Below are 20,709 nucleotides of genomic sequence, written 5' to 3' on the forward strand. Positions count from 1 at the left end.
GACATGCTTTTCAGGATTTTTGTTTGACTACTGCCAGTTTGAATCCCTAGACTGGAATAAATGCAGAGCCATCTGTTCTGACGCGGCTGTTGCGACAGTTTTAGGCTCAGTGAAGCAGTTGTTTCTATTACCCTTAGTACTCATGATAGGCTTCACTTTGTTCCTACCGAAAAAAAACTGAGCCGAACTTGGATCACAAATAGAATTAGGTTATGATCTTGGTAAAAATTCTCTGTGCTGCAATAGCTTAACCCTCTCAGCTCCAGGCCTCCAAAAAATGTTCATCAGTGGCTTGAACTTCCGTGGGCCATTCCCAACCCTTCCCCCCTCATTAGCAAAATGAGAAAAATGAAGGGGGGAGCTATGGTGTTTTGAAGCAAATGTTTGTTGAGCCTTGTAATTCATTGTAACTAAACAGTGCTGTGCCTTGGATGTTGTGATGAGTCTTTTCAAGGGAGTAGAGTATAAACCAGGAGGCTGAGTTCAGGGCTGTGTTCAGAGCTGTCATGTAGAGCTCATGAAAAGAACAGGAGAAAGACAGTGTGAAGTAAAAGTGATTTTGCTGGCAAATGTGGATGCTTCAGCCCTGCAAGAGATCATTTTGATCAAAGACTGTGCATATCTGCTCTAAATAAATTAATGGTAATTTGAGTAAGTCTCCATAAAATGTAATGGTGGAGACCAGAACATGCTAGCAGCTCATTCTGTTATTAGCACCAGGCGAGAGGTTTTACAGGATGACAGTATAAAAAGGGTAGAACAAAGTAGCTTTAATAAGCTGAGATTTAAGGAATTAATGAAATTATAAGAATATAAACATTATATAAAGGTAACATGTTTGAAGTTTGGCTTTCCATTAAGATTAGCTAATCATTTGAAATGACAAACCAAATGAGATGGGGTATGCTAAAATACCACTGAAGATACAAACCACATATTTTAAGGCATGACCATGATAGGTGCCAAAGCTCAGCAGGGAGGATGAAAACCAGGTAAGAAGAGGGTGCTCAGGTTGGCAGAGGCAATGCTGACTTAAAAGTCTAGAAACAAGTAAAGATAGAAGCTTGAGATGCCAGACAAAAGCCAGGAGTCTGTAAGCCAGGACATTAACTGAGAAGGAAAACAAGCTGGTCATACGAGGTATTCGAAATCCAAAGAAGACCGAGCAATCAAAACAGTGATGGAGGTCTCAAGAGATGGAGGTTGCACCTTACTAGTTTAACACTGTGGCCAAAATGGCTGGATGAGACAGAGTCTGTCTCATCCAGACATAATGGATGTAGAATTGAGCAACCTGCTTCTAGATATAAAACATGAACTAGTGCATAACTAGGTCTCCAGTAAAGGTGAAGTGGAGATATAATCATGCGTGGTAGGTAGTATGTGGGGGATCAGTAACCTAGGGCTGAGATGAGGCTGTGGAGAGAGGGGCTCTGGGCATTTGGGAGGGAGGCTGGAAAGATGGGGGCTAGAATGCGGGAGCCTGGGGAGGTGGGGGTGAGACAGAGAAAAATGGAAAGACTCAGAGGTCCAAAAGTCAGTGAGCCAAGGGAAAATCAGAATCCACAGTCCAGGTGTCTTGGGTAAAACTTCTCATTAAAAAAAAAAAAAAAATGAGTGTTAGTTATTGGTTGCTAAAAGCTATAGAGCAGTTAAAGCAGTACCCCCTCGGTCGGTGATGAAGCTGAGTCTTACCTAAGATGGGGAACTGGCTGCCTGGTGGTTAGAGCATAAATACAATGAAAAGAACATCTATTATTTCTCGTCTTTATCTAGGTCTCAGTATCTGGAGAGATGAATGTTACAGGGTGATGAATATTGCAGGGTGACACAAAGCTGTCTTGAGACAGGACAACCAGATCGTGAATGTTATGCACTTTATCCACAGAGAGTCTCTGCATGAAATGGAGGTTCTTAGTGTGGCACCCAGATTAACAGGATTAACATATCTGGGCAGTGATTGAAAACGCAGTCATTGGTCCCACCCCAGACTGACGGATTCAGAAATTCTGGGAGTGTAGCCCAGCAATCTGACTTGTAACAAGACCTACAGGGGATGCTGGCCCATGTTGAGTTCTGAGAACCACTGTCTTTCTGGAAACTAACCTTAGCGATAGATAAAGAGCAAACTCTGTAATTAATGGTAAAGCTTTTGTCTGACCCGAAAAAGTAGGAACTAGCACTTCCGAGGTACAATATCTCAGATTCTACAACATGAAGAGACACAGTTTTGAGAAGAACTGTGAGATTGGTAATGGAATCTACAGAGATAAGAGTTCTCAAGAGTCTTTAAAGACGTAAATGTGCCTGGTTGCAAAGAGACTTGTTTGCTTTGCTTTGGGGAATATTACATGTTTGCAAGTGCATAGTTATGTTGCACACTTGCTAATATAAAAAGATTTCTAATGAGAATTACTTACAGTGTTACAGTCAATAAAGAATAGGATAGGTTAAAGAGTTTCTCTGAATTTAAAAAAAAACTAAAAGTATATTTTGCAAAAGTACTAAGCACACAAGCCCCATCTAGTGGCCTCTCTGCCAAGAGTTCAGGGAAGGTTTCTAAAAGGGTGCAAGGCAATTATAGAATGAGAAAGATACATGCACGTAATTCTTAGATACCTGGACTACAGCATGTAAGCATTATAGTTCTGTCTTGTCCTCTTCTGCAAACATTCCTCAAGTTTTTTAGAACCACTCCTAAATTTCACAACTATCTAGAATCAGAAAAGGGGGAAACATTTATTGAATTTCATTTATGTGTCAAGTCTTCTGTTAGCTGCTTTTATATATTTATAGATGCAGGATATGGTATAGATAGAGATGACAGATACATAGGCAGATATAGACATAGACATATAGGGTGGCCATTAAATGTAGAAACACTAATATTACAACATATAATAAAATAAAATGGTCTATGAAAGAAAAAAAAAAAACTCAGAGGGGGACCTTTTTTAAAGTTACTCAGCGTGCTATTCCTATCATACTCTGTGCTTAAGTCCGCTATAGCATTTTCCATTCTATGGCATTGCTATTTATTGTTTTATTTTGTTTTTACCTAGTAGTTTAAGCTCTTTGAGGAATAGAAACTTTTTTTTTTTTTTTACTATGCTGTTTTTATTCTTGGAACCAAGTATAGCGCTCAAGCAAGTAATCAATAATTGTTAAATAAATAAATGCATGAAGGGATAAATGTATGAATTAAGTAACAGATGAGTTACTTATATCTTGTTTTTATAAAAAAATGCTCTAAAAAATCTTGTTTTTATATTTCATATTTTATTTTTTAAAGATTTATTTATTTATTTGAGGTGGGAGGGGCAGAAAGAGAGAGAGAGTATCCTGAAGCAGACTTCCCGCCTAGTGTGGAGTCTGATGTGGGGCTGGATCCTAGGACCCTGAGATCATGAACTGAGTTGAAATCAAGAGTCAGCTGCTTAACCGACTGAGCCACCCAGGTGCCCCTCATATTTCGCATTTCATACATATACACACAAATAGGTATTACTTTCATCACAGTGAAACTGAATCTTATCAGCAAGTATGAGAGCATCCAGAGATATTGTGTTCTGCCTTCTCCAAATATTTATTGACTGAAAATAAAAGTGATTATTGACTCATTAAGGATTTAGTAAGGGAAAATGACTATTTGTACAACTAATTATGATATAATATAGAATGTGAGAAGTGGCACACAAGACATGCCTTTTTGCTCATTGCATTTTAGCAGAAGAAATGACTTGTAGTTGAAGGCAAAACGGTAGACTTTCCTAAACAGATTCCTTGTACTTCAGTACAATTCTGTAAGAAATTAGGATGGGAGGGTATTTCACTAAGAGGAAGAACTTGTGTAAAGGATTTGTTTGGACTTTAGCCAGCACTTCCTAGTGCTCTCCTGACACATTGTACATGAACAAAAGCAACATGGCAACACAGTCTGGAAAGGAGGCGGGGTCAAAGTAGCACAGAGACTGAGGCTTTTACTTCCTACAAGTCCCACAATCAACGGATCTAAGCAAAACCAAAAGTAGCCAACAAAACAAATGTAACAATAACCCTGGTGATAGAGGCAGATCTAGATTTCTAACATGAACTATCCTGTTTTGAAAATATCTACTAGTTCTCGAATTAAATAGGGGTTTAACTGAACTCATATTCAGTTCACAGATCGCAGTATATAGGCAACAGAGGATTTTTCTTTCAGATCAGCTTTCCATACCTGTTCCATCAATAACCGAGAATTAATCTTAACCAAAATAATCCCTGCTGGTTAAACAGATTACAAGTAATTAGAACGAAAATAATCCTGCTTCAACCACTAATGTGTTTCCATTTTTATGAATACATACAGTTAAATGTAAATAATTGCTTAAATTCCCCTTTTTAAAAAAGAAAACTCAAAAAAAAAAAAAGAAAACCCTAGAACTATAGTTTTTTTATAAAGTATAGAGAGAAAAGGGCAAAAATGGATCTTAATTGCTTTGGTGCTATTTAATAATTTAGCATTATACTGCTGAAAGTGGAAAAATTAGTTTCAGATTTCATGTTGTGCATTTTAGGTTTCAATGGAACTAAAATACCATTGAGCAAACCTTTTCAAACAACATATAGGCTAGTATCTCTTTTAAGTAATGTGAAGAGCCATCTTTTTGTAAAAGGCTCCTTCTTTCTCAGAAAATATTTTCAAGGTGACATGTCAGTTAAATGAAAGAAGCATTAGACGAACAAGGGAAACATAAAAATTATTATGACTATAAAACATATGAAAAATTTCACATCTACTAAGAGACATCCTCCCGTTTTTTTTACCACCTTATTTCTCCCCCTAGTCAAAATTGATTCTACTTCTCAGATCTCCCAAACATGAATTTAAAGTTTCAGCTAAGAGTCAATTCAAAGGTTATGTTTTGTTTGCTATTTTCAATCCTGTGAACCATCCCCTGGTTTTACAAACCTTTTAAAATTTTTCATTTCAGAACTTATACCCTAATGATTCCTATATGGCTGTGATTTCCATATTCTCCTTTAGGGTCATTTTCTCCATATACATTAGCATGATCACACAACTTGACTGGATCCCACTACTTTAAATTGGAAATTCAGTTCTTCTTCCAAATTCACACACAAGCACTTCCCTTCTCATAAGTCCGTCCTTCCATCCATCCATCCATCCATCCATCCATCCATCCATCCATCCATCTACCCATCTATCCATTCTTCCATTCACTGAGGAATATTTTTAAGTATTTCCATGTATCTAAGAGCTGGCAATACTACATGTTAACTAGAAATACACAGATTTTATTATCTATTATAGGTAAAAATAAGTGAACTGCCATTTTAAATCGTGTTAATAGGTCCTATGGTGTTGGGAAGCTTTGGGAGCAGATGGGTGTAGAAACCCAAAACTGGCAGCTCAAGACAGGTCCCTTGAAAAATTGAGTGAATTATGGTATTAGCCATTAAGATAGAGGGCAGGTTTCATGGTGGGGGTAATAGAGAAAGAGTTCAGTTATGGATGTGTTGAATTATCTATGTTTGAATTTCAGAAGAAATCATAGGTAAAGGTGTCAATTACCCACCCATCAAAGAGGATAATATCACTCAGAAAAAACACAAAATGAAAAAGTTAGAAGATCTAATAGGAACCCCAAACAGTAACTAAATTAAAGGGCCAAAGGAAAACATATTTCAAAAAAGTGAAGACTGACCTTGACAATTCTGGGGAGTAGACAAATGAAACAAAATTGAGCGGAGACTACAGGAGGACGGTGACTTTAGTAACACCTATTCAGTCGAGAAGGGAAAAATGGATTGAGAGGCAAATTATGTTAGGAACAGTAATCTCTGAATATAGACAACTATTTCAAGAGTCTGGTTGTGACAGGACAGAACTATAAAAGGCAGTTGAGGTGATTATGGGTTTAGGAAGGTGAATGTGGGTATATATGTCTACATATCTATAGATAGATATGTATGTAAGCAATGCATTTACTATTTTTTAATAGAAGAAGCTTGAAAACAACATTCTTTACGGGTAGGATCTATTAGAAAGGGAGTTTGAATATACAGGAAAAAATGGATATAATCTATAAAGCAAGGTCTCTGAGGATGCAGTTGGGAGACTATACAGTACACGAAAGTGGTCCTAGATTAAGAAAGAGGAAGAAAAAGAGTAGGAATGGAGTAAGGTATAAATATTGTGTGGAACAAATCTGAGGAAGTTCCCATCTGATGGGATAATAGAGAATCAGTGTCATGGTAAAAGATTTGAGAAGAATGACACATCTATGCAGTAGCTTCTCCATAGTTACTGCATGAGGGCCAACTGACTTGGGAAGGGATCATAAAAGCAACTTGCCATTATTATAATATGGCTCCATGCCTGAGTGGCTCAGTCACTTAAGCATTCAACTGTTGATTTCTGCTCAGGTTATGACCTCAGGGTCCTGAGATGGAGCCCTGCATTAGGCTTCATGCTCAGCGGAGAGACTGCTTCTTTCCTTCTCCCTCTCCCTCTGCCTCTCTCCCTGCTTGTGCTGTCTCTCAAATAAATAAATAAATAAATAAATAAATAAATAAATAAATAAATAAATCTATCTTTTTTAAAAATTAAGTTTAAATGACTTAAAAAAATATGTTTTATAATTTGAAAATTTCTACTATTGTCTCTCCCGCTACATGTGTATCCCTTTATTCTTATTTCACATCTAAGAAAATAGAGAAATAAAATTCATCAGAAGACTATTGCTAACTCTGATTTTGGAAAACAACTGCTTCTGACAGAAACTGACATGTGAAACTATGGGATCGTTGGTAGTTAAATATTCTCTATTAATAGAAAATCTTGCTTTATGGATATAGGAAGTAAAATCTTAAAAGAAATATAATTACCATCATTAGAATACAAATCTTTGATAATATCCTGAAATTAATACTCAGCCCCACCATTTATGCATGAATTTTTGTAAGGCATTAGAAATTCAAGACAGAAGAACTTTCAAACATAACTTTATTTATTTATTTTTAAAGATTTTATTTATTTATTTGAGAGAGAGAATGAGAGAGAGCACATGAGAGGGGGGAGGGTCAGAGGGAGAAGCAGACTCCCTGCCGAGCAGGGAGCCTGATGCGGGACTCGATCCCGGGCTTCCAGGATCATGACCTGAGCCGAAGGCAGTCGCTTAACCAACTGAGCCACCCAGGTGCCCCTCAAACATAACTTTAAATATAAGCAGTCACTCAATCATTTTCCTGGAAATAGTCCTACGGTGGAAGATTTATTTGAAAAATTTCTCTTGATGTTATCTCCATTGTAATATTTCATGATGTTGACTATGACCCAAGAATAAAGGCCAGAGGAACATATTATTAAAACTTACAATTAAAAAGGAGTATCTTATAATAAGAAAAAATGCCTCCAATCATGTTTATAAGCCAACCTTCCAAAATGTTAAAAAATAAACACTCAAGTAGCAGATTGCCATATGTCCATAGCCTAAACCAAGTAAACATAATGTACTTCTTAATAAGAAGCTTTTGATTTTTTCCACTAATGACAAGTATGCTATTTCAAATTATGAAATGAATGTGCTCCTTTTCTTCATAACTATTATGGATGACTCGATTTAAGTCTTATATTTAACTGCTTCCTGGGCAAAAATAACCCCTAGAAGGCAGACTGAATTTTATGTGTCTTTTGACATCCCAAAAGAAAAAAAAGATGCAGACAAAAACTTCAGCCTAATACAGAACATAAGGTAAGAAATTCAAAGTTTATTCTATATTTGAGGGTGTATACTTTTCAAAGTTCATCTTCAAAGTACCAGTGTTTGATCTTAATGATTTCCCTTTTTGCTCTCTTTTAGTCATTTCTTCGAACACTATTTTTGACATAAAAGTCCTTAACTAAATGAAAGATTTTCTGCATAAAGGAAATGCATCATGGAGGAATGTGAATTTTTGAACTTCAAAGATATTTAAACATGGTTTTGAGGTGAAATAGGTTCTTTAAAAATAGAAACTGAAGACACCTAGGAGGGAAGGTCATTTGGAAATTCTTGAAGGGGACTTGGCTATCTTTGACCCTTGGCCCAGGATCAATTCTCCATCTAGAAATTCAGTCTTCCATGTTGGAACTAGCAGCTCCTTATCAGGACCATGACTGGAGAGAAGAAAATATAGACACCCTGCAAATGCAAATCCATTGAATCAGGCTTGAGCAGAACCAGGAGACAACTATCCTATTGTTCGCCTTGTCACATACTGGGAGATTAGAGAATCACCCAAGGTTTGGACCTCTTTCTTGGATCTACCTAATGACATGGCACTTTCAAGTACAAGCCTTCCTGTTTGAGACCAAAAGTGTATTTTTTTCTTTTTCTTTTTCTTTTTTTTTCTGTTGGGCTGTTATCTCTTGGTCCTAATTGACAGTAAAAGCTGAAGTTGAACTAAAATGAATAAAATTAAATTGAGCTAAGAAGTCAATTTAAAACAACAGTTGACCTTTTCTAAAAGGCTTGGGGCTCTGGTAATCCACATGATTCAGATGACAGCAGCATGGGATCTGGAAGCCCTTGTGTCCAGAGGCAGGGCTGAGTCCATCAAATACAGGTTACCAGCTGTCTGGTTCCGTCGTCCACTCAACCCAAGGAAAGAAATGCTTCATCTGCCCTCCAAATCTATTTTTGCAGGTCAGAGTCTTTAAAGTCAAAATTTATTTTCCTCTGTTCTTAGCCCTAATTCCTGTTGCTTCTCTTAAAACCATTTACTTTATTCAAAGGAAGGGAAAAAACAGAAAATATCATTTGCATAACATATCTTCATACATTGTTACTACTGTTCCCTTTTCTAGGTCTCTTTCTCTCAAGGCTATTTCTTGCTTTTACTCATTTGCCTTGCTTTTACTCATTGCATTTGAGAACACTATGGTATTTGAATTTTTATATCATTTGCAATTTGGATCCTTTTTCTCCCCAATGTTAATAACCATATGGAATATTTTGTTATCAAAAAAACTTCTCTCTCTCCACTTCAATGCCCGGACAATGACGAACATTTAAGTAATGCAATACTGATTATGGAATATCACCTGTTAGCATCTGGGTTACGATGAATTATTACTATTTTTCAGCAGGATAGCTTCAATTCGTTTTTGCCTCTTTAATAGAATAGTCAATATTGTAGGGTACTGGATGGAAGATGTTTTCATAGAACACAAACCACACACTTAACTATGGGAAAAAACAACTGTATATATATTACTTTCCCTATCAAAAATTCCGTTAGTCATTATAAAAGGAAATTTCACTCTTCAGACCTGTGTGTGTGTGTGTGTGTGTATCTCAGTTACCTTGTCTTATTTGCATCATTTTGGGTAAAGAGTAGACTATGATGATCCTAACAGAAACTAAAACAATGTTTCTAATAGAAAGTGGCCAAGATCACACAAGTAATTCTTGCCTTTTTTTTTTACTAATGATTTCACAAGTTTGATTTCTCTCATCTCCTGCCCAAAAATGATTGAGATACCCAGTGTTAAAGAGCCCTCCCCTCATGACCACAGCCAATGTAGGGCTGACCTGTTCTTTCAGGTTCCTCCTTAGAGGAACCTGTGTGAGGCTATAAATGGACCTTCACAATCACAAAGCTATAAATAGCCCATCACAGTGCTCTCTTGTTGAGCTGTCTCACAGTTCTTTTGGTGCACTGTCTCGCGTGAAGCAGCAAATTAATAAACCTAACTTTGTTTGACAATGAAAGCTTCTCAGGTGGTCTTTATCTGGTGGGTTTTATCCTAGTAAGAAGGGCTTTCAACAAAATCAATTATACCTGAGACATTTTCTAAGTAATGACCAATATTTAAAAATATGCCCTTCTCTGAGACATAGAATTTGAAAGATAATATGGAATTTGGGAACATCTTGTCCAAATCCCTTGTTTTTATATGGTAGGCAAATGAGATCCAAGATTTATTCAAGGCCCCTGGACATTAGCGATAGAACCATAATTAGAACTAATGTTACTTAATATATTGTCCAGAGTACCTCTTCCATAAAGCCTATCATTAACTGTAAAGTTCCATACATTTGTGGTCCTTTCAAAAGCACCACAGAATAAATCCTTGCTGTATATGAAAGCATATAAATGAACACTAGTTTTTAACTTGCTTCTTCAGGTATTTAGACCAATATTTAGAAACGTCCTTTCCAAAGACACTTCTCCTCTTTTTGGTGATTTTCAATTTTACCCATATACGCAAAATTTAAAATTATTTAAAATTTAAAAATATGGCATGGAGTTACTCATGCACAATATGCTGAGACTATTCTGTTATTCTTATTTGAAGTTCTATTGCCTGGCTCCAATTCTGGCTCTGCTGCATGCTAACTGAAACTATTGTGACCTTGGGCAAAGAACTCAAGTACTGGTGCCAAACCAGAAAAATATACAAAAACATGTATCACATAGAGTTTTAAGGTTAAATAAGTTAATACAAAGAAAATACCCAGAATAGACCTGGGCTCTGTCATTGAGTAACACTAAATAAATATTAACTATTGTTTTTATGATGTCAGTTAGCTACTAAGAATTATTATTGTTATTATAGGAATTTTAAATATCCATTTTATATTTGCATTTGGTAAACAACAAATGTGACCTTTTAATAATTAACAGACGTTATTTTTTTTTTTTTGAGCAGTTTTACTTTCACAGCAAAACTGAGCAGGAAATATAGAGATTGTGCATATGCCCCTGGCCCCCACACACAACCTCCCCCATTATTAACATCCCCCACCAGATGGGTACACATGCAATGACTGATGAACCTACATTGATTGACACATCATTATCACCCCAAATCCATAGTTTATGCCAGCGTTCACTCTTGGTATTATACATTCTATGGGTTTAGACAAATGTATAATGACACGTTTCCATCATTTTGGTATCATGCACAGTATTTTCACTGCCCTAAAAACCCTCTGTGCTCCATCAGTTTTTCCCTCCCTTCCCCTAAACCCTGATCTTTTTACTGTCTCTCTAATTTGCTTATTGCCCATCTCACAAGCTGGAATCATATAGTATGTAGCCTTTTCAGATTGGCTTCTTTTACTCAGTAATATGAATGTAATATTCCTCCATGTCTTTTCATTACTTATTAGCTCATTTCTTTTTAGCATTGAATAATATTCCATTTTCCAGATGTACCAGTTTATCCATTCACCTGCTGAAGGACATCTTGGCTCCTTCTGAGTTTTGGCTATTATTAAGAAAGCTGTTAAGAACATACATGCACAGGTTTTTATGTGGATGCAAATTTTCAATTCTTTTGAGTAACTATGAAGGAGTGGGATTCCTCGACCATAGAGTAAGAATGCATTTATTTGTGTAAGTAAACTTCACCTTTGAAATAGAACATTTTTACTGTTCTTACTATTCTTGCCATTGTTCACTGATCTTGAGCATGTTTTGCTGAACCTACATATAGGAACATCATGCGGTGATGACAAGTTATCTTCAAAGACATCGACAGCTTCTGAAATACAATAAACCCTACAAAGAGTGTGATCGTAGCCTGGATGATCTGCATGTTGAGGAAATGAAATAGTCAGTAGAAATATTCAGTAGGAAAATTCAGTTAATCTTTATCATATACATCATAACTTTCCCATTTCTTTCCATAACTTTTGTTCTTCCTACTCCCATTTTATTCTTGTATGGCTTTATATTACTATACTCCCCATGATGACTTCAAAATACTTTTCTTCACTTATTCATGTACTCATACATTAACTCAACAAAGATTTTCTGAACATCTTTACTCATGCACTATATGTAATTCCAAGGATATAAAGATGGACATGGGTACCGTTTTTAGAAACTCAGGGTCTAAGAAGAAATAAAACATAAATGAATAAACTACAGTGTAATAATATAAATATGTATAAGCGTTAAGTTAGCAGATAAAGTAGCGACCAAGTTCACTTGATGAGGTGGAGAAATCACAACAAGAAAAAAAAAATATTTGACTTTCATTTATGTCATCAACATATCATACCTCTATTACTGCATTAACAACTCTCTCCAGATGCATTTTTAACACTGCAATTACACAGAGCTCTTTCTAGAGTGCAAATTGATCAATGAACTGACTTTTGGCATAGCATATTATGGGTAAGTGATTCATTAGTTTATGCCAATCCTCAGGCTACATTGTATATTACAGCATTCTGGGATTCCATGCAGTTTTCTAATGATCCTCAGCTTTTCCAGTTATCATGTTTCTGCTCCTGCTTCCTCATCCTGTAAGGATTATTCTCCTGGCTATTTATAACCCTATTAATAACTGTTTCTTCAGCATCAGATTATATTTCAATTCCTTTGAGAAAACTTCCTATAATCCCTGAGATGGTATAAGATAGCTTTCCTTTATGCTCCCATAAGATCTGTTTTCCCACAAATAAATTCCTTCATACTGCACTGTAATTTCCTAATTACTCATCTGTATTCCCCAGGGGCAGAAATTTGCATAGTTACTAGCATAGAATGAGTTGAATGAATAAATGAGTGGATAGATGGATTGAGAGGTAAGGGGTTAACATCAAAGAAAAGACTGGTTTTATGGGCTGGGAGTATAAAGAAGAAGTAATTAGTGACTCAAATTTAATTTGGAGTTCAAAATTTGTATTAAATTAGTGTCATGCTATTCCCCTATGAGCTCCATAATGTAATTTAGATTTTGGGAAAAAAAATTAGATTCCATCAAATGTGGTTTTATCATAAAGGTGAGACTAAGTAATTTCTCTGAGAAATGCTACAATAGAAAATCTGTATTATTTTGCAAAATTGTACCAACTGAAAATAATTATATATATTACTTAATCATTTATATTTTATATTTTTAAAATTCAGCATGAAACATTAGAATTATAAGGAAATTAGAGGAAGTCAACCATAATAAACCAAAAAGATACCCCCCAGCAACACAAACTGCGTTAATGCATCTCTTCCAAAATTGAGACATTACACATTAATCTAGAAAATTACCCTCTTAAATTCAGTACTTCACACTCCAATTTAACAATTAGCACTCAAATAATTACTTTTGATTTATTAATTTTCACTCAAAATACCACATTAAGCTAATGCAAAAACTCCTCAGTCAGTTCTCTACTGTGTGAAGATATGAAAGTTATTCATATAATTCACAAATACTGATAGTTGTCAAAGAAAACTATGCTTACCAAACGTATTCTATATTTAACAGCTATGGTCTTTTGAGTGTGAACATATTTATATTCATTTTGATTTCCAGTTAATATTCTTGACTAAAATTAATGTCAATATTTTCAATTTATTAAAAAACCTGGGTTTTAATGTTAATTAAGATGTGTCTCAGAGACATGTAGATTATACTCATATCCATTCATGTAATTCAGAACACATTCATTAAATGTCGAATGTTTGGAGGCATTGTTTGTAAGGACTGTGAGGCAGTTGTTCTCAAGCTTTATTGGGAATAATTATTATTTATTATGCTTGCTAAATATAAATTTCTGGGCTCTACCCATGGAACTGTTGATTCAATATTTTGGGGTGGAATTCTATAATCTGCATTTTAAACAAGCATGGGGATAATTCTGATGGAAATTGTATACTCCATGATCAAAAATATTGCTGTGATGTATGGAAAGATACCTATTAAAAAACACTTTTGATAGGTGCTGCCTGCCTTGCCCTCAAGATCTTACAACCTATTGTAGTTAATGTGACTCATATACAAAACCATATTCTTGCGGGGGCATAGGAATGAATAAAAGCTTTGGTGCTAGTAGGTGCAGGAATTGAATCATACTTCAGAAATATGTATATCCGCAGGACATCTAGGTGGCTCAGTCAGTTGACTGAGCCACTCAGTCAGGTGGCTCAGTCAGTTGATTGACAAGATTTCAGCTCAGGTCCTGATCTCAGGGTTGCGGGATCTGGTCCTGCGTGGGGCTCCGTGCTCAGTGTGGTGTCTGCTTGTCTCCCTCTGTTCCTCCCCCCCACTTGCTCTCCCTCCCTCTAAAATAAATAAGTAAATAAAATCTTTAAAAAGAAATATATATCTGCTAAATATACAAGGTGTTGAAGAAGTGCTTGACTGTATCTTAGAGAGTTAATTCAAATATTCCAAATCTAGGAAGACCTGAAATTAATAATAGTAAAAGAAAGAGACTTGGAATTTGTTTTCATGAACCAACAACATTTGGTACCTTGGAATTGCCAGTCCCATTTGCTAATTTTTATGTATGTGTGTTTTAATTGCCCCCCTGCCTCAACCTTTCCCAGCCCTATATAGTTGGCTCCATGGAAGACCCAAACCCACTAGTCCCAGAAGTCATCCTCAGGGACAGTTTTACAAGGTGGTTTCATCAACACTTAGAGCTTCAAGTCAATTCATGTTGATCAAGCACCATGCCACATTTAAACAAAGGCTCAAGGTTTCAGGGCTGATTCCCCCAGGGTATTTCTCGCCCAGAAGATATCTATTTCCTCTTACTCTCTCTTCAACATGTCCAAGCATGAATGGATTATTTCTTCTCATTTTCTACATGATTGTTTTCCTCTGGAATTTGGGAGGAAACGTAAAACAGGTGTTAGCCTACACAGTACATTGTGATGGTTTTATCCCCTTGAACACCACGGGAAGGTCTTGCTGGTTCTCAGATAATAATTATATTATCCTGATTCTAACTTTATACAATAATATACCAGCTGTATCAGACAGGGTCCAGTCCAACAATAAACGAAACAAAGCCCAGGGATTGCGCTAGCTATTTTAGAGTTAACATAACACAAGAAGCTGATATATAGATATTCAAAGATTAGTGGGACCAAAAGAAGATGTCAAAAAGAAGGCCATAGATATTAGTAACTATAAAGAGTAGCTCTCACTCTTAGGGTTGAAGGAAAGAAAGAGATAGGATATCCGGAATCGAGAGACTTGAAAGAGGAGTTTACTTCTCAGAACGGACAATGGAAATGTAAGTCTTCCCCAATCACATTCAGGCCTCTATGGGGCACTGCAATGCTGAGATCAGACTCAGTGGAAGCAAATGCTGGCACGGGTATTTTCAAGGGCTAGAACCCAGCTGCCACCGTAAGTGCTAAGTTTGTCTGGAGGCACGGGAGTGATACTCTGCTGGGGATATAACGCTGACAAGAATTGGAAAGAGGAAGGAAGTATTTTCTCCCTTCTCTCTCTCTCTCTCTCTTTTTTTTTTTTAAGATTTTATTTATTTATTTGAGAGAGAGAATGAGAGAGAGCACATGAGAGGGGGGTGGTCAGAGGGAGAAGCAGACTCCCCGCTGAGCAGGGAGCCCGATGTGGGACTCAATCCCGGGACTCCAGGATCATGACCTGAGCCGAAGGCAGTCGCTTAACCAACTGAGCCACCCAGGCGCCCCCCCTTCTCTCTTAAGATCTCCTTTTCGTATCTCCCACTGGCAGAAAAGTAACAGGATGCTGGCTGGCAAGATAATTTGGGAAACATAATTTATAGACTTCGTGTAATTTGGGAATTTAGTTGAGAGTTTAGAAAATGTAGTTTGCATCATCACAGAACAGTTTTTAGAAGGGTCGTCTGGAGTGGAGACACAACAGGTAAATGACCAGCACAACAGCCGTAACAATCTTTCTACATTTTTGAAGTCTGGGTCTTAAGAAAGAACAATTGTGCACCAGCACTCACTTCACTGGGATATGGTTTAATTTGGCCAAAAGCAACAGGGTATCCTCAGAAAAAATGAAATTGTCTGTCTGAAATGACAAATAATTAAAAGCTATTGTTCAAATGTTCGTAAGCTCTCAAGACTGAAATAGCCTCTTCTTAGAAGACCAATTCTCTGCCTAATGTGACTTCCTGGTGGCTTGGGGTGCCGTATCTCAGCAAAGCACCAGACTCAGTTTAAAAATATTACATTAACAGCAGGGCACAGATGGGAAAAATAGAAGCAAAGAGACCATTATGCATTATAAAAACAGTTATGTCAAGAGATGGGGAGGACCTAAGTTAAGAAAGTAGCAATGGGAATAGGAAAGAGACTGTATTTAAGAGAAATTGAGCAGGTAAAGACAATGGGCTTTTCTAACTATGGGGAGTGAAGGAAGCAGAGGAACCTTGGCCAACTCCTGAATCTGACTTGATAGGATATAAGTGGTAGTGTGTCCACCAAATATGGAAAATTAAAACACAGATTTAGGTGAAAATTTGACAAGTTTATTTTGGGGCTCCTTGACTACACAATCTAGATCTAACTGTTGCCTGAACATCACTGGAATTTGTGATACTGTTTTGACATTGGGCCTTAAATATATGGATTTTCCCTTGGAGTCTTTTGCAGTTGAGTAAATCATTATTTCTTAGAGGAAAAAAAAAAAACCCAGAAACCATGGCATTATATATTGTCCTACATTATAGAGATTGGTTATTATTTTGCTAGCCTCTTGTCTCATCCTCCCTCAAAAACAGTGTTTCAGGAAGATCAAACACATTATGAATACATTCTGATACCTGAAACATTTGTGCTTTTGTAAACGTTCTGTCTGGAATAAATTTTATCCCCCAGCCCATCTGACTATTTTTGATCCTCCATGGACCCCAGTACAGATGTGACTTTTAGGATGTTATTCCTGGCTAAATAAATAAATAAATAAATAAATGTAAAATTTATTATTCTTCCTATTATGTGCTCTCTGTGCCTCATATTGTTTCATTTTTTAAATATTTTCACAGTTTAGTTTATTTCCTTACATATCTGTCTCCCTTCTAGACTTTGAGCACCTTAAGTGTATAAAGGCCACATACATATATTTAAAAAATGTACACACTCAAAAGGGCAAAGACATTTCTTGGGACTCATACTGGCAAAATATTAGGTATATAATGAGATACCTCAAATCAACCTAGTAATAAAATAGGAAAAGGGAGGGGAGGCACTTTGCAAAACAGGAATAACCAATAAACAAAAAAAGTGATGCTCTATTTCAGCAATCAGTGAAATGCACACAGCCAAGAAAGATCCCCTCAACTTAGGTAACCTTTAGACAGGTTTCCTCCTGACTCAATGTCTCTGACCTCCCTTTTCTTAGAGCACTTACTTTAAAAAACTAGCTATTGTAAATAGACTATTGGTGACACATGCATTTGAAAAATACAGTTGCTTTACACATACATCAAAAACCTAAGTATGTCTGTATGCACATGTATTATGTCAAGGTCCACAACCAAACATAAACAAGAGCATTACCATTTCCTTAAAACTTGAAATGGTCTGGGAGATTCAGGGAAGATACCTTTGCAGCATAGCCTTTGGAAACCCCCAGATCCACACAAGAACCAGACAGAACAATTATATAACAAAGTCAAAATCATGTCATACCATCTTACAACCCAACTCATGAGTTATCCTCATGAACCTCAACACACACATGCGTGAGGACATACAAACAAGAGTCACTAAACCTAATGCCATCAGAAATCCTACAGAAGAAAGCAGTGGGAAGCAACACAGCATGTTACAGACCTGAAAACAAAAGAAAAGAATGCAAAATAGCCAACTGTTCTGTGCTGGAAATCAATTTGAACGCAGCAGAGAATTGGGAGTAGTAGTTTTTCCCACTCTAATAATGAGAGAATATAAGGCTGACGGGGCTAGAGCCTCTGACTCGAATATCATCTGGCAAGTCTTTCTTACTATTTGGGGGTCCACAAAGAAGAGAAGTGGAATCAAGAATTAGTGGGACAAGGCCAATAGAGAGTTAGGAAAGAGAAGACAGGAGTAAATGTAGGGGAAGGGACAGAGCCAGAGTATCTCAGAAAATAAATCACCATATTTTGTTTAACACTATGTGAAAACAGTAGGACTGGGAACTCAGTTAATTTAGTAAATCTATCTGAACCAAGCCTCCTTCTAAAAATTTAGAAAATTTAAATTCACATAAAAATAAGCATCAGAAAGGGATTAAGGTCAAATCCTATACAAAGTTATTATAACAAAAATAGTTACTATCTCTACAGTGAGAGCACACCAGAATGACATGTTCAGAAATCAGACCAAAAATTTAACATATCATTTTCAAAATGAGCTAAAAGACATTAGGAAAAGAATATAAGACAACAAATAACATAAAGCAGAATTTGAGAAATTCAGAGATGAGGTTAGATTTTGAAAAAAACATCATTTAAAAATAAAATCTAGAAGTGTAAGAGCAAAGAAACACCACTAGTAATACCTTAACGGAAATAGAAAGTGAAAAAAGGCAGTTATTTAAAATGAAAAATATATTTAAAAACAGATCAAAAGTATTGAGGAATGTTCTGATAAGCAAATACAATTCAACAAATGTCTAATAGGTATTCTTAAAGAAAAGAAAATCAAAACAAGGGAAAAGAACAATTACTTAAAACTATAACTCAAAATTGTCTGCTAAAAATTTTGATATTACTTATTTAAAAGGTATGTTATGTTATTGAGAATGTCAACTCAGAACTACCAACACAAAGCTATATTCTAGCAAAATTACCATGCCTTAAAGAAAACAAGGCATTGGGCACTGAGAAGGTAAAAATATAATATGTGGTTTATCAAGAGTTGAAAATTAGACTGTCAGGGCGCCTGGGTGGCTCAGTTGGTTAAGCAACTGCCTTCGGCTCAGGTCATGATCCTGGAGTCCCGGGGTCGAGTCCCACATCGGGCTCCCTGCTCAGCAAGGAGCCTGCTTCTCCCTCTGACCCTCCCCCCTCTCATGTACTCTCTCTCATTCTCGCGCTCTCAAATAAATAAATCAATCTTTAAAAAAAAAAAAAAAGAAAATTAGACTGTCAGATATTTTCCAGCAGTGCTTTCTTCCAGAACAGTAATCAGTGCATACTGAAGAGATGCAAGGAAAGAAAATGTAATCCAACATTGTTCTATCCAGAAAAATTGACTTTCATGTAAAACGGTCACAAACTCTTATCACCAAGTGAGAATTTATGAAATACTGTATTTATAAGTCCTGCTTAAGAAACGTATAAGAGAGACTTTGACAGAATAACTAGTAGTGAGCATTACATATATAATTACTTGAAGAATAAATTAGGTGTGCATATGTAGCAGGTGACCTAATGATATCTCTATCTATCAAATCTATCTATTTATCTATTTTATATTCTTGCTAAGGAACAATCTATATGACCTCTGCATTGGGTTGTTTGATACATATCAATATCTATTCTAACCATAAAATGGTGTAAGAATATGGATAAAATATGCAAAAATGTAACTGACCTTAGTAATCATAACTGGTAGGGGTAGTTTTAGTATCTTTATGATAATGTGATATATCTAATGCAGAGGAAAGCAAATGAGTAATGAGATTTTTTTTTTCTTTTATCATGTGTCTTTAAGAATCCTGTCTTAAGGAGAATTACAGACCAATATCCTTGATGAACATGGATGCAAAAATTCTCACCAAAATACTAGCCAATAGGATACAACAGTACATTAAAAGGATTGTTCACCATGACCAAGTGGGATTTATCCCTGGGCTGCAAGGTTGGTTCAACATCCGCAAATCAATCAACGTGATACAATACATTAAAAAAAGAAAGAACAAGAACCATATGATCCTCTCAATAGATGCAGAAAAAACATTTGACAAAGTACAGCATCCTTTCTTGATCAAAACTCTTCAGAGTATAGGGATAGAGGGTACATACCTCAATATCATAAAAGCCATCTATGAAAAAAAAACAGCAAATATCATTCTCAAGGGGGAAAAACTGAGACCTTTCCCCCTAAGGTCAGGAACGTGGCAGGATGTCCACCATCACCACTGCTATTCAACATAGTATTAGAACTCCTAGCCACAGCAATCAGACAACAAAAAGAAATAAAAGGCATCCAAATCGGCAAAGAAGAAGTTAAACTCTCACTCTTTGCATATGATATGATACTTTATGTGGAAAACCCAAAAGACTCCACCCCAAAACTGCTAGAACTCATACAGGAATTCAGGAAAGTGGCAGGATATAAAATCAATGCACAGAAATCAGTGGCATTCCTATACACCAACAACAAGACAGAAGAAAGAGAAATTAAGGAGTCAATCTCATTTATAATCACACCCAAAACCATAAGATACCTAGGAATAAATCTAACCAAAGAGGCAAAGAATCTGTACTCTGAAAACTATAAAATACTCATGAAAGAAATTGAGGAAGACACAAAGAAATGGAAAAACATCCCATGCTCATGGATTGGAAGAACAAAAATTGTGAAGATGTCAATGCTACCTAGAGCCATCTACACATTCAACGCAATCCCCATCAGAATACCATCCATTTTTTTCAAAGAAATGGAACAAATAATCCTAAAATTTGTATGGAACTAGAAAAGACCCCGAATAGCCAGAGGAAAGTTGAAAAAGCAAAGCAAAGCTGGCGGCATTACAATTCCGGACTTCCAGCTCTATTACAAAGCTGTCATCATCAAGACAGTATGGTACTGGCACAAAAAAAGACACATAGATCAATGGAACAGAATAGAGAGCCCAGAAATGGACCCTCAACTCTATGGTCAACTAATCAACAAAGCAGGAAAGAATGTCCAATGGAAAAAAGACAGTCTCTTCAACAAATGGTGTTGGGAAAATTGGACAGCCACATGCAGAAGAATGCA

Source organism: Mirounga angustirostris, unplaced genomic scaffold (assembly GCF_029215605.1).
Source record: "Mirounga angustirostris isolate CCGP_5_RB_7025 unplaced genomic scaffold, mMirAng1.0.hap1 SCAF_3, whole genome shotgun sequence".
Classification (NCBI taxonomy): domain Eukaryota; kingdom Metazoa; phylum Chordata; class Mammalia; order Carnivora; family Phocidae; genus Mirounga; species Mirounga angustirostris.